The 16,261-nt window shown below is 41.8% G+C and overlaps 1 pseudogene; it reads left to right on the top strand.

The window, feature by feature from the left end:
• The first annotated feature begins 1,658 nt into the window (after positions 1-1,658).
• On the top strand, positions 1,659-13,194 carry LOC123814330 (annotated as a pseudogene).
• The last annotated feature ends 3,067 nt before the right edge of the window (positions 13,195-16,261 follow it).

The following is a 16,261-nucleotide window of genomic DNA, read 5'->3' as shown; positions in this document are numbered from 1 at the left end:
AGTTCTGTGCCTTCCTTGTTCCCTGAGATAGTTGTCCCCAGAAATTTGGTTTCACACACTGTTTTGTTGACAGTTGGTAAGGATTATTTTGGATAAGGCTGCCTCCATTCCAGCTGGTCCCAATATAGCCATTCATCTACCTAACAAACATGTATGCCTCTAAGGGTAATGTACTGGCTATGCAGAGATTAACAAAATTGGCACAGTGCCTACAAAAACCCATACCTGAGGTGAACTTCCTTCTGCCCAGCATACCACTAGCTTGGGGAAAGGATCTCCCTCTACCTCAAACCTCTCTGTTCTTTCTTGGGAAAATCTCATCCTATAGAGCAGTAAGCTCACATAACCTGCTTCCTGCTGGAGAAGATCAGGTTTTACTTGCTTTTCACTGATAAAATAAACAGCCAGCATAAGTAATGTCATCTTGATTATGGCTACATAGGAAGCAGGTGATCCAAGCTGATATTTTTCATGTTAGTTCAGAATTCTTCAGCCTGAAGCATATCCAGGAAGCCATTCTCTCCTCCCTCTAGGGTGCTGAGCTACAGGCCACCAAAGATGGTTCTTTCAATGGTGGACTCTGAGGGGACAAAGTAAAAAGCTTGGGTTCCCTGAAGCTAGAATATCCACAGGCACAACGTGAAAACTGCTGCTCTGCATTTGCTTTGTTCAATCTCCCCATTGCCCCATGTTGTGAACATCCAACTGTCCATTCTCCAAACCACTGTACCAGCTACAACCTGACTCAAGACCCTTCAGGTGGCATCATTGGAATGGGGGTGAACTTGCACTGAGGGAGGGGTATACTGAGAATTGCTGAGCCCATGTATAAGCAGCAAATGGCCCAGATGCAACTCTATACATGAATAAGCAAACATTGTGGTAATAATGGGGCATTTAGAAAAGCAGCAGTGGCAGCAACAAAGATTTGTGTATCACAGGTTTACAAAAGGACCTACATCTCTACTCAAGAAAGACTACTTCCCATGCAATTAAAATAAATCCTCCATCTGCCTAACACCGCTTATGTAAAGCAACTCCTTCTCCCCCACCTTCACAAGTTCTTCATCTGTGGGCCAGGTCAGGCTTGTGGACAGCATTCACCAGGCCGAGGATTAATGTGTGCATAGCCACGTACAGCCCTGCACCCCAGACTGCCCATACAGAAGCAGGAGACCTGTGATCAGAGGCCACATGAGAAGCCACCAGGTATGTGGGGGAGACTGTCAGAGCTAATTGCTATGGAGGGTATGGAGAGAAGCCCCTTAGCAAATAGCTTGCTCTGAACATACATAGCACGATCCTTATGTGGGGAGCATGCTTTCTCATGCCCATTAGCATATAGTTCCATCTGCACACCTGCTGTGAGCAGTTTGGAAGTAGTTGAAGTCTGAAAATATTATATGTGTATGTCTGCACACACTCTCATCCAGAGCATGTCCCTGAGTAGAATGGATGAGAGGTGGCTTTTCTGGAAAGGGCTCAGATCTTCCCTCTCTCTACCTACATATATGTTCATTTCTCCCTTTTTAAAGATGACAGTGTTGAGATGGACTTGGAAGATGGACCTGCAGACTCCAGAATAACACTGGTTGCCTGTTTGCTGCCTCCATCCAAGAGGTTCAGGAAGTGGCCACACAAACCAGATGGCAGGGGTAATGGGTACAAGTGTCTCAGAAGCAGCAAAGCTCTCCCCAACTTCTCCTGATGTCCACCTTCTAGGTGGACCTCAGGCTCCCACTGTCCTGCTCCTCCTCCATGCTCCTGTCTGTGAGAAGGGCATGAGTGAGAAGGTGAGTCACCAACAGCCTTGGCTTGGATATCACACAGAACTCAGTTTGGGTTCTGTATTTACTAGCTATGTGAATAGCTCACTTAATCTCTGCAGACCTCATTTTCCTCATCTGTACAATAGGGACAATGCCTGCCTACCAAGTTTGTTGTGAAGACTGACTGATACAATGCTTCAAAAATCTTCGTCTGCTGGGTAAACACACTCCACCAATGGTAGCTTTCACAGCATTTGGTATGCTTGGTTATCTTACCTGCTTATTTACCACTTACTAGATTGTCAGTCCTTTCAAGACAGGGTTAATTGTTTATTAACTGCTATATTCCAATAAGTAAAAATAGCTCCAGGCACACAGTAAACATTAAATACTCATTGAATTTATTAAATTCATAATTAATTGTACACCACATCATTAGTACCTGATATGATGATTAATTTTATCTGTCAACTTGACTGGGTCATGGTGCCCAGATATTTGATCAAACATCATTCACAATGTTTCTTTGAGGGTATTTTTGGATGAGATTAACATTTAAATCAGTAGACTCTGAGTAAAGCAGATTGCCTCCATAATATGGGTGGGACTCACCCAATCAGTTGAAGGCTTTAACAGAACTAAGACTCCCCTGAGCAAGATGGATTTCTGCCAACTGACTGCCTTTGGACTTGAACTGCAACTGCTTTCCTGAGTCTCCAGCCTGCCAGTCTCCCCATCAGATTTTGGTCCCACCAAGCCTCCAAAATCAAGTGAGCCAATTCTCTAAAAATAAATTTCTCTGTACAGATAGATACAGATATAGACATACATCCTGTTAGCTCTATTTCTCTGGAGAACTCTAATATAGTACCTAAAGTGTTAATGGGGAAACTAGCCACAAGAACATGTATTCACCCTCCTTAGCCTGGAAAAATGGTTAATATCAGTTTCATAGCAATTTTGTAAGCTTAAATAACCATGAATTACACTGATTCAACCCAGCTTTCTCATTTGATCTTCACACAAGATTGATGGCTAGGGATCTGGAGCTCTATTTCAAAAGAAAGGGAAAGTTGAGCTCAGAGAGGTCAGTTAACTTTCCCAAGGTTACACAGTGTAATAGATTACAAAAATGACCCCAATTCTTCACCTCTTCTTGTTTCCAAGCCCTTTGTCATGTAAATCTGTAGTGTCCATCTACTCCAACTCTGGGTTCAACAATGTGATATGCTTTGGCCAATGAGATATGAGCAAACGTGATGCAGTTTTAAAGGCTTGAAAAGTACTTGTGTGAGTGGGCCTATTCTCACTCTTGGTCAGCCATGGCCAAAAGAGCATGCCCAGGCTAGCCTGCTGGAGGGTGGGAGATATGTGGCACAGAGTACGTGAGCCTGGGCCATCCTAGGTCAGCTAATATTAAATAAGCTTGTTTAAGATCAACAGAGCTGCTCAGCTGGCCACCCCTGAAGCATGAGCTATAAATGTTTTGTATGCCATGGGGGTTTTGGCGGGTTTTGTCCCATGGCATTACCTTCACAATTCATAACTGATACACAGAGCTAATGGGTCACCTAACTAAGGATGTCTAACTTTACAGTCTGTGCTCTCCCCCAGGCACTAGACAGTGTTGGATGTCACCTGAAAGTAGGTCTTGCAAGTGAGATAAAACTTTTGAAAAGATGAAAATAGGTTCCTTTGCAATTTAGCCATGAGAAAACAGCATGCCTACCAGGCATTGGGCTGCTCAATAGGCAGGCTGAGCACAGGTGCTAGGCACAGCCTAGAAAAGCAGGGGCAACAGCACAAAAATACGAAAAAATTTTTTAAAGAACTTGATATTTCAAAAAATAGGCACTGAAGTAATCATCATAACTTTTTCCGAATTCCTTATGTTATTTTACGGTTTAGGTTTTTTTCATGAGAATTCTATCTTGGGAGGTGGGTGTGTCCCCAGAATCTGTTGCAGGTTTAGTCTCTAAATGGTCAGTGTGCTTCCTGCTCCATAGAGGTGTGGGGGCGGGGCAAGGACTGCACTTAGCCTGAGTAGCACCACAGGGCATGCAGGAAGTAGCATATGAAGCAGCTTGGGGGCGGAGAGTGGGGGACACCCAAGTAAAGGAGCTGGGCTTCTGCAATCTGTTTCCAACTGCTTGTGCCTATGAATCATCTACATCCACACTCCCTCACAACCTGCATGTTACATAAATAATGTAACAAAATGAGCAAAATTGAGCCACCACCACAAATGAGCTTGACCTCGGACTGTCATGGAGGAGCCAGGAGAAAAAGAAATGTTAGAGAGTGGTGGGCTCTCTCCAGAAAGGTGAGTTTTGCTTAGCTTCTTTAAGTCATTAATAGATTTTTAACAGTCAGTCACCTTCAAGGCCCAAGCCCACAGGAAACTGTCTTCAATGTTAATTTCTCACCCAGTAAACTCTCTGAAAAGGAAAATAAAAGTAGGCTTGCATTCCAAGGAGCACAGAGCAATCCCAGAGAACTTAGAATGTTGGTGAAATCTAACCTGGGGACATGGGGGTGTAGAAAAAGAATGGCCACTAATTAAATGAGCAAAATCTAAGTGCCAGATTCTTTTGTAAAATCTAGTGATAAAAAATCTTTTTGTGTTTCCTCTTTGATTATCCAACGGTTACCCAAAAATGTTTTTCTCAAGTAGGGCTGAACAGTGACCTCCAGAAAGTTTCTCCAGACTCTAACTTGCTTCTGGGGAAGATCAACTGAGGAAGTGAGCAAAAGAAATCTATGCCCAGGTCAGTTAGCAGGGAGGAAAGGAGGAGAAAGAAGAGGAAAGGGAGGGAGAAGGAGGGGGGAGAAATTTTTATTGAGCATTTACTCTGTACCAAGCATTATCTCATTCAATCTTCCCAATAACCCTATGAAGTCATTATTATTATTCCCATTATACAGATAATAAAATTCAGAGAGTTTAGGTAATTTAGGCAAGACCACTAAACCTGTACATGTCAGAACTGTGTTTAGAACCCAGGCTCTCTGACTTAAATCCCATGGGCTAAACGATGGGCCTACACTGACTGCTAACAAACAGCTCAATTACCTTGACACATATTTAAATGTTTCCCATTTGGAGAAATGCATCTAGAGCTGCAAAGCACTTTATTCTATATCAACATGGAAAGTGGTTTATTCTCAAAACACATTTATTTTTTAAGTAAACTTTGTTTAACAGAGTCTTCCTTAGTATGACTTAAATAAATACCACACAAACTTACTTGGTAGAAAGATCTCCTTCTCCATCTGAAAATGCTGTTATGCGGTCCTTCATTCATTCACTATTCATTCATTCACTCAAGAAATATTTACTGGATAATTGGGTACCTACTAAGTACTATGTACCTTGAAGATTCCTAGGACTTAGATATGGTTCTGGTCCTGAATGCGTTAACAGTCTGTATCTGTGTTTGTTCCAGATGAGGCATCCAGAACTGACAGTTTGTTAGTGAGATGTTAGGTATCAAAAACAGATTCACAGCATAAGAAGAGATTCTGGATCTTAATAACTCAATGTATCTGCCACTAAATGACCAAAAGATTATTAGACTCCTGACCAAGTCATCTATATTCAAAAAAAAATAAAACAAAAAACCAGCATTGTGCTCACAACTCACTGTTTCCTCATTTGATTCTGCCAGTATACTAGCACACTCTTAAAATAAAACAAAAAGATTCAAACATTTAAGCTTTCAAAAGCTGGACTAAAGCCAGTACACTGGGCTTCTGCTATAGAATAACCAAGACCCTTTCTGTAAACCTATAAATAAATTTCAGCAGATTGCTTGGGCTCAAAGAATCCAAGTGGAAAACCAACCCACTGGTCCTCAGTCAGAATCATGCACACTGCCTCCTTTTCTGACCTTTCAGCTAGCTTTAGAAAGTTGTGCTTTGGAAAGCTATTAGTGCAGAAAACAGTATTTCCAAAATGATGGGTTACCCCAGAAAACCCTACAAAAATAGGTAGCCCCATCAAGAAGTGAGTGAGCTCAGATCCTAGAGGTTTCTTCTACCCTGAGATTCCCAGGGAAGATAGGAGAGCCACTACACAGGACTCTTTCAAGAAACTATGATGAGCTCCCTGCTGAGCTATTCCATCTATCATTGACCACTCAGAATGTCAAATCACAAACTCAAGACTAGAATGTGCATCAGTTTCCAGCTCGGGTTTTGCAGTATCATATCTAAATGGTGGCATGCAATTTTTTAATTAACTTTAAATCATTTAATTTGAAAAAGATAAGGAGCCAGAAACCCTTTTAGGAGGAGCAGGAACACAAAGGGAACTGATGAAAGTAGTAAACAACAATAAATAATTAGAATAAACTAGAACATAAGTTTCTTTTTTAATATATTTTATTGATTATGCTATTAGAGTTATCCCATTTCCCCTTCTTTATTCCCCTCCACCCAGTACCCACCCTCCCACCAGCATTCCCCTCCCCTCAGCAGTTCCTGTCCATGGGTCATACTTAAAAGTTCTTTGGCTTCTCCATTTCCCATACTATTCTTAACCTCCCCCTGTCTATTTTGTACCTACCATTCATGCTACTTATTCCCTGTGCCTTTTCCCCCATTCTTCTCCTCCCCCTCCCCACTGATAACCCTCTATGTGATCTCCATTTCTATGTTTCTGTTCCTGTTCTAGTTGTTTGCTTAGTTTGTTTTGTTTTTTAGGCTCAGTTGTTGATAGTCATGAGTTTGTTGTCATTTTACTATTCATAGCTTTTGATCTTCTTTTTCTCCAATAAGTCCCTTTAACATTTCATATAATAAGGGCTTGGTGGTGATGAACTCCTTTAACTTTACCTTATCTGGGAAACACTTTATCTGCCCATCCATTCTGTGATAAATTTGCTGGATAGGGTAATTTTGGAGGTAGGTCCTTGCCTTTCGTGACTTGGAATACTTCTTTCCAGCCCCTTCTTGCCTGCAAGGTTTCTTTTGAGAAATCAGCTGATAGTTTATGGGCACCCCTTTGTGGATACTGTCTCCTTTTCTCCTTTTCTCTTCTGTTTTTAAGATTCTCTCTTACCTTTAATCTTGAGTAATGTAATTATGATGTGCTTTGGTGTGTGGTTCCTTGGGTCCAACTTCTTTGGGATTTTCTAAGCTTCCTCAATTTCCTGGAAGTCTATTTCCTTTGCCAGATTGGGAAAATTGTCCTTCATTATGTTTTCAAATAACTTTCCAATATGTTGCTCTTCCTCTTCTGGCACCACTATGATTTGGATGGTAGAATGTTTAAAGTTGTCCCAGACGTTCCTAAGCCTCCCCTCATTTTCTTGAATTCTTGTTTCTTCATTATGTTCTGGCTGAATGCTTATTTCTCCCTTCTGGTCCAAACCGTTGATCTGAGTCCCAGTTCCCTTCATGTCACTGTTTGTTCCCTGTATGTTTTTCTTTATTTCACTTTGCATAGCCATCACTTTTCCCTCTATTTTGTGACCATACTCAACCACTTCTGTGAGCATCCTGATTACCAGTGTTTTGAACTCTGGATCTGATAGGATGCCTATCTCTTCATTGCTTAGTTGTATTTTTTCTGGAGCTTTGATCTGTTCTTTCATTTGGGACATTTTTTTTATCTTGGCGCACCTATTATATAGAAAGGGATAGAGCCTTAGGTATTTGCCAGGGCAGGGCAACCCACTTCACTGCATTGTAGTGCTGTATGTGGTAGAGGGGTCAGAGAGGGAACAATGCTGCTTGCTCAGCTCTGGACTGGCTTTCAGTCACTTTCCCGGCTACTCACAATCAAATTGGCCCTTCTGGTGCTGATTCCCCAGTGGATGGGTTTGTGTATGTTCTAAAACCCTGTGGGTCCCTCCAGTGAACTCTCTTGTGAGGCTGGGAGTTTCTCCCGCCACCACAGTCCCCACAGATTTTTTTCAGTCAGAGGTTTTGAGGCTTTAGTTCCGAGTGCTGGAACTCTGGGTTGCACGGCCTATGTCACTCCCTAGTTGCTTCTCCCAGTTCATCCACATGCAAATGCGGGACTGCCCAGTTCCTCCAGCCACCACCTTGTCATGAGTCCTCTCTGCCCCAAGCTGCCCATCTCCACCCCTTCTACTGGTCCGGATGAATGTTTCTTCTTTACTCCTTGGTTGTTGGACTTCCATACAGTTCAAATTTCTGGAGGTTCTGGTTGTTTTTGTTTTTAAATTTGTTATTGTCCTTCTTTTGGTTGTGCGAGGAAGCTATAGTGTATCTACCTATGCCTCCATCTTGGCCTGAAGTCTAGAACATAAGTTTCTGAAGAGCAGAGACTTTTTTCCATCTTGTTCCCTGCTGAATCTGTAGTGCTGAACATTCAAGAGCTTAAAACCTGTCCATGGAATTAATGGATGATACTAATAAAGATTGTTTACAATGTCCCAGATTCTGTGCTAAATACTTCATCTTCATTACCTCCTTTAAACCTCTTGACCTAGTAACCAGTAACCTGTACAATCCCTAGTCTGTTATGAGGAAATTGATATTCAGGACATGCACATCATTTCTTCATGGTCATCTAGCTGTGGGACAGATCCAGATTTTGTGGAACTTGAAATTTATACAATTTGAGAATGCCAGCTTTAAGGAAAAGAATACAAAACTCTAAATAAAAATTTAGGCATGTAAGGGAATATTTAGTTACAACAGCTTTCAACTTTCATCTCATGGCACACATAAACTACTAAAATTCTGCAGCATGCCAAAAAATATATATTTTTGCCAATATGACAAAAACAGGTATAATTTTGAGTGATTTACCAAAAATAGTAATTACCTACCCTTTTTGCTCCTAAATGACTTTTAAAAAAATCAGATACCTATGCTTGTACATAAAGATTTCTGGTACCAAGAATTAACCAATCAGATGTAAGCTTATTATGTGACATGACCAATAAGATGAAACTCTATTATATGACCAATATATTCATGGTTCAAGACAGGGCACTCATACATGATGGCTATTGTTGTGTTGGCTGCTGATATTTTTTTATTTGACAATCTAAGAGAAAAGTCATCAGTGCCCTTGACTAAATAGTGAGGTATTGCATGTTTTAAAAATTCTTGCACCACAACAATTGAAAATTGCTGACTTAGAATGTGGAAAGAAACTGTAATGACTTACAAGTGGAAAAGTATTATAAATATCATAAAATCTGGGAAAATAACAAGAATTTTTGTCATCTGCCTGACATACTTCTACTATATTTTTTCTTAATTTTCTTGGCTACATATTTTTATATAAAGAGAACAGAAAGATAATTTATCTTTCCTGTATTGTCATTGATTAAAATTTTCTTTTATTATTGATAGTTGGGGGAATATTTTTCAGCTTCGCAACTCATGGTAGATGATGCTACCAGGTAAGTCCTTAGGATTGTCAAATTCAGGTAAAAGCTCTATCGAGTTTCTTTTATATCTGAGCCATAAGATTTCAGGGCATTTCAAGTTTTCTTGTCAATGACCAATCTTAAGTCAACACCACTGAGTTGGCAACACTCATGAACCTGTTTGCCTCACTATACTGATTTATACACTTCATGTTATCTTTGTTCTATGTCAAATCAGCAAGTAATTTAAATCTTTTCTCAATATGTTCATATTCACTCCTCTCTGTTAATTGTATTATCAAAACTCCAAGGGCTGTTCATTATTTCTAGTCAATACTTCTTTCTTGCTAAATGAATGAATAAAATTACTCTTTCTGTTAATGAGAGAGTTTTCAATTATCTGGAATTTTTGTTATAATTTGCTTCTTACAGTCTAAAGATTGATTGTTCATCTTTGTTACTTCTGTTTCACATTTCTATTTTTCTATGAATTTTCTTTCAGTTTAAAGATGACCATACAAAAAAGTACAATTCACCTACATTCAAATCAGAAAACTGTAATTTCTCACTTGTTTTATGACACATTCCAAAATGACTCTTCAAATTGTAGTTGAAGTGGCATATTCTTTACTGAATTTGCCCTTAGCCAAATCCTGAAAATACCCTTGGCCTTTCCAGTGCCATCTACACAAGATAAAGGAAGACCAAAAGGAAGTCAAAGTGGAAAGAGATAGTAGTCTTCGCTGATAAACTATGAGCTAGGACCCCTCTGGGAAGGAAGGAACCCTAGAATTGAATTTTTACCAGCTTCATGGTAAGTTGGCCTCTGCATAGCAAATATATGGTAGAGCCCTAATCCAAAGTTGATCTGGCTCCAGGCTCTGAGCACCTGACCTCTGCTTTATACTGCCTATCTAAGAAATTAACAAAACAGAGTGTATAACTTCAATTAAATTAGGAATTCCTCCCCTAGCAATGGTCTTCCATGAAGTGCCAAAGAAATTGCCAAGGTTCTTTCTGTGAGTTCACATTCACAACAAAATTTCCAAAGAATCCTTGAGCTCAAAAGAGCTAAGCTAAAAACCAGGTGAAGAGTTCTCAGACAGATTCAAATTTATTAAACACCAAAAAATAAATAGATAAAAAAATAGAACCATTTCCACATTCTCTTGTTCCCTTGTTTCAACAAGCACAGCTGTGAGGGCATGCTGGTCAACCAGGACCACAGTCAGACCGCCCTTCTCCCAGGTGGTTCCTGCCTCTAACCACCAACAGGCCTCTATCACCAAATTCATCTTTTGAGACTTGTGATCCCAGCCCTCTGGGACCAGCAAACCTTCTTTGTATTCAATGCTAGAATTGAGAACATATCTGTTTCCCTCCACCAGGGAACAGTGGGGTCCCCACTCCTTTCAAGAGTGTGTTTGTGTGTCTAAATTTAATATATTCCCTAAGAAACATAAACAAAAATAAGTAACTTAAAAAACCTGGTTTACAGCAGAAACATCTATATTTTCTCCTACAAATTATTAAAGATATAAATGAAATATGTATTCTCTGTCTCAGAGTCACCAAAACATGCATTCTATGTGAAAAATTCTCATTATATAATTATTTTATAACTCATTTTTAAAAACCATATTCTTAAAATAAGATCTCCACCTACTCATGCCACTAGGGAATTCACTGTTGATAAAGCATATATAAGTATGTATCTACTCTCAATAAATCCACAATCTAGCAAGGGAGTGAAGACACGAAGACAACAAATACCTATAACATCATGTAGAAAGTGAGAAATGGCCAAAGAGTGGACCTGACACAGAGCTATGAGAGCTCAGAAGAAATACATTTCCATAGAGGGAATACCAGAGCATGTAAAGCAATATCCATCACCTCAATCATAATCATATTCTTTAAAAATCTAATACAGTTCAGAGAACTTGAAAATATCTTGAAAAATAGAAGTGGAAAAGGAAAGATGACAAACGACCCTCCTTTCTTTCCCCTTCTGTGGCTGATTTTTACACAAAATCAATATTGTATTTATTCCATGTAATTGTGCTTCACTAATCAGAGATCTTGTTCTATCATCCTCTTGATTATCTTGTTTTCCTGCCTCATTTGCTTTCTGCTTCTAAACCCTGGCAATATCATCCTACAACATCATTGCAAAGTAAATTTTAACTGAATTCGCAATTTGAAATCATTGATTTTTCTAAGTTTAAACAAACAGAAGTAACTGCTTCTGTTTCATAAGGAAAACCTTAAAGAGTATTAGATTGTTTCATGGAATTCTAGTCTGGAAGAAGAAATGCTAAAGGGTTAGGAATATAAAAAATTTTTTTTTAAAATAATTGTTCTGTTTGTCGATTTTTTAAAGACTTTATTTATTTATTTTTAGAGAGAGAAGGGAGGGAGAAAGAGAGAGAGAGAGAAACATCAATGTGGTTGCTGGGGGTCATGGCCTGCAACCCAGGCATGTACCCTGACTGGGAATCAAAACTGCGACACTTTGGTTTGCAGCCCGTGCTCAATCCACTGAGCTATGCCAGTCAGGGCCAAAATTTTTTAATGAATGTAAATTGGGGCTATAAGCAGAGGGGTATGGAGTAGAGAATTCTCCAATAACAGAGGAATTTGAGATGACCATCTTTGACTATTAGTGGGCAAAAAAACGTTTTCATGAGACACTTTACAAAATTGTTCACACATCCTACTACGATACTCAGCAATAGTTGGTTCTTAAGCTCATTGAATGAAGAGGCTCTAAGAAGATTAGAGAGCAAAAGATACCATTTTGAGTAGCCTAATATTAGTTTAACTCTGATAGAGAGAGGGATCCCTACCTTGGCAGGGATGGGTTTGGCATCAAGAACCACAATGGTAGCAAGGCCAGGACACCAAGCATCCTGGAACCTGGCTTTAACATGTTTCCATTCCTGGGGCATTACCATGCAGCTAGGGCTGGCCCTGTGCCTGTGACGTAGCCAGCTCCTGCTGCAGGTCCCTGAATGCCCCATCTCTGTGCTGTGGAACATACCCTCAGCTATGGGGCCCACCTTGGTGTGCACCTGGGCATCACAGCCAATGGTGGCCAGTGTTTCCACAGCCAGAACATCACAATCTTCTACAAGAACCAACTCAGCCTCTATTCTTACCTTGGATCCAGGGGCACAGTCACAATGGGGGCATCCCTCAGGCTATGCTTTTTGACCACCACCTGGCACAGGCTGCCTACCAGATCCACTACAGCCTGAGACTTGGTTTTGCTGGCCTGCCAGTGCTAGACTGGAAAGAGTGATGTTCACTGTGGGCTGGGAACTGGGGCTGCTACTGAGCTTATTAGGCAGCCTCCTTGGCTTGAGCACACCAGGTACTCCCCCACTATATCCCCAGAAGCAGCTCCACAGGTCCTTACTGGCTTAGAACAGACAGACCATGCACTGATGTAGGACACTGTGGCTGGGCCAGGAACTGCAGCCACATGAACTTTGGGGCTTCTGTTGCTTCCCAGCCTGTAGCAATAACTGACATTGTATGACTTTCAATTACATGGGCCACTATCACACAGCCACCTTTGCCCACAACACCCAACTTCTTTGGCTCTGGGCCACCTCCAGAGCCCTCTTCCCCAGGATTTACCTCCCACCAAGGCAGCCACCTGCTTACCACCAGGTATTTGTCTGATACCACCTAAAAGAGACCTATGTGGTCCTCAGTGAGCACCCACATCTTCTGCTTGTCCTGGCCTATGCCCCCCTTACATACCAGAGCTCTGAAAGATTCCTGTCCCAGGAAAAGTGCTGGCATCTTCATGACTACCTGGTGGATACCCTGGGCTCCTATGTCATCAATGTAATCAGGGCAGCCATAGCCAGCAGTCAGCAGGGTACCATGGCTATGGGCACTTTCCCTGGTGAGACCCAGGACAGCTGCAAGCCTTTCTGCACCTGCAGCCAGATGAAAGCCCAGAAGCTAGGGAGTCCTTCAGCTGCCACTGTTACTGGAGCTGGGTTGGCCCTACCTGCCAGGATCCCAGGACTGAGGCTGGGCCAGAAGAAACAGCATAAAGCCAGGAATCACCTGCCCCAACCCTCTTGCCCCCACTGCCATTTCTCAGTGCTGAAGAATTCTGTCACACTTTTGTTTTATTTAGCTTAGCCAGTCCTCCCGTACACACACCTTACTTCCCATGGGATCCCTAGGGGGTGGAAGAGACTAGAAAAAAACATTTATAGCATTTTAAAACCAGAGGCCCTCTGAGATCATCTGATCATTCCTAACAAGGAGGCAGCCCTAGGGAAAGACAAGGTTCCAGATGGTTAGGGTTGCAAGTCTTGGACTCTGTTCCTACACGTCACTGGGTCCATGGAGAGGTTGCAGGAGACCTGTCCAAGGGTAGGTGGACCCCAAGATCTTGGGTAAGGTCTATATGTATTAAACTGTTGTCTGTACTTTGATTTCATCATAGTGACTTTCTCTCTCTCTCTCTCTCTCTCTCTCTCTCTCTCTCTCTCACACACACACACACACACACACACACACACACACACACAATCCACAATGAAGAAGAACCACCAACACAGAAGTAAGAAACTGAGTCAGTGCAATGGGAAAAAACAGTTAGGAGAATGATTGACAGCAATATCAAATGGCCAGCGAAAGAGAGAGAAGAGCAGCAAGAAAGAGATAGGCAGAAAAAATTAAGGACAACTTGAAGAGAATTCCAGAGCCCTGTCATCATTGCCACTATACTTTACTCTCCTTGGTTGCTCTTGCTCTGGAGGAAGAGAGAGAATTCACACTAGCCTGAGCTCACCCAGACACTGTGAAAGTCATATTAAGAGCACCAAATTCACAGTTCTTGTCCCACACACAGTCCTATCTAGTTACCTCTGAGAGATCCTGAGGTGCCTTGCCTGAGCCACAAACAGCCCTTTGGTTCTATTTGAGCTGCTAGTTGATGTGAACTGTCTACAAAGCCAAGAAAGGACCAGACTCATTCCTACCATTGCTGCTGGCTGTCCTCCATGTTAACACTGATGTTCATGCCTGAATACTGTCTGATGTTCACTCCCAGGAGTGATACCCTCTGGTCACCAAGACAAAACCAGGTTCCCTGGAGTTTTCATGATGTCCAAGCAGCTCTGTGTGGCACTCCCCTGTCCCACTCTGTGTCATGGTCCTAATGAAAACTACTGCTTGGCTTGTGCCTGCAGCCCTCTTCACGGGGCTCAGATGAGGTCCAGGGGCCTGGCAGGAGGACTCATGCTTGAAGCACACAACATGCTGTTCTCCCATCCTCCCTTGTCCCTGTCTTTTCCCAGTCACAGCTTCCTCTCTGAGCACATCTCTTTTCTCCTGAACATTAATTCTTTCAGAGAAACACAGGCTGGTCACCTGCCCCACTAACTCATCTGACATCCTGAAATGGCAGAATTCTAGCCAAAGGCCCTGGGACTCCTGCTCCCTGGTTAACAACCATCATTGGGAAGACAAGCACTTCAGCAAGATATGGGGGACAGGGACGCAAAGAGAAAATGGGTCACAGCGCCCCTGTCTGAAATTAAGAGAGTGAACATGAACTCTGCATTGTTTCCAAGAGTTTTTTCCCCTATATGCACCAAAGCAACAGGGGCTGAGGATGGTGGGTTTAGAGTCAGGATGAACTGAACCCACTAAACTGCTTGGGCATTCGAAAAGGATGAAAGAGTAAGAGGAAATTTGCTCATGCCAGAGTAATTTTTTTCAATTCTAAATTTATTAATAAATTCTTAGGTCACATCAGTTTCCCCACATGCACAACAACCCACCCACTTATCACACAAATGTGCATTATATGTACTTTCCGAGGAGTAAATAAAAGCTCCAGATCAGTGAGTTATTCCACATATGAAATTATTAAAGATATTTTGCTTGTAAACTCACAGAACCTGTCGGGCCCAGATGCATAATTAATAATTGATATTTATGAACAATACTCTGCACAGCTGGAAGAACCTGGCTTGCACATGGCAGATCACCTACTTCCAGCAGGCTTCACTTCCACACTCTCTCCACACTCACCTCAACAGTAAGACCCCCATGAGTGATTTTCCTGAGTTCTTTGGCTGTTGATCCACCCATTTGCTGGAAGCCAATGTGGATTTTGGGGCCTGAGAAACTCACCATGTGTTCCCATTCCCCTCCATATCACCCAGACACTGTTGATGCTTGTCAAAATCTTAATTCACAGGAACACCCTGCACCAGATTCCTTGGCATTCTCAGAGATCTGGGATGAAGAGTAAGCTCATCTGCCAAGACCTCAGAAATAGCACAGAATGAAATCTGCCAGCTTGTGGCTTTAAAAAGTCCACTCACCTTTCTCAAGAGAAATTAGTGCATAGCAAATGAAAATCACTAATGTTCCTATTCATCGGGTATATTATTCCCCTTGGATATGAAATGGCTCTTCTTAAGGCTGCGACTAATGGATGTCTCGACCTCTAATGTTAAAACTTGTGAGCGGCTCACCATGTCAGGTCATCAGCACAGAAGGACTTGGAGGGCGGAAAGGGGCACCTTGACCTGCCTTCCTGGTTTGAGCTCCGACACTAACTGCAGATTCTACATAAGTCCTTTCTTTCTTTGGGCTTCAGTTTCTCCAGGTCCAGCCAGAACATAAACAAAAACTCTTGGCCCTCCCCTCCTCAAGGATGTTAAGACCCTATTCAGTCTAAGAGATCTGAACAATTTGAATTCTTAAAAGTCAGGAGAAGAAATCGATGACTTGGTGGCTGTCTGACCTGAGGTAACACATGTTAACCCATCTGCCCCATCCCACTCTCCCCTCCCATTAAGTGGAGCTGATTTGGGATGTGGAGCAAGAAGAGAGGGCATTCCAGGACATAGAAGACTGACTCCACAGCAAAAAGGCAGAAGCGGGGAATTCCAGGGAGGTCCTGTTATATTTCAGCTACCCTAATATTTGGAAATGTGAACCGCCAAACTGAAAGGTGATTATTTGCATTGTAAAGGAATTCTTAGTAGCAAAGATATTATCAAGTACCAATATACTTAAATGTTTTTGTTTCTGGGTAGATTAGGGAGCCACCTGTTCATGGTCTCTTTCACTATAAGCTAATTATGGTGCTAG

Source organism: Phyllostomus hastatus, unplaced genomic scaffold (assembly GCF_019186645.2).
Source record: "Phyllostomus hastatus isolate PE091 unplaced genomic scaffold, TTU_PhHast_1.1 phas_contig_16, whole genome shotgun sequence".
Taxonomy (NCBI): domain Eukaryota; kingdom Metazoa; phylum Chordata; class Mammalia; order Chiroptera; family Phyllostomidae; genus Phyllostomus; species Phyllostomus hastatus.
Note: the sequence above shows the minus strand (reverse complement) of the source record. Positions and strands in the feature narration are given on the sequence as shown.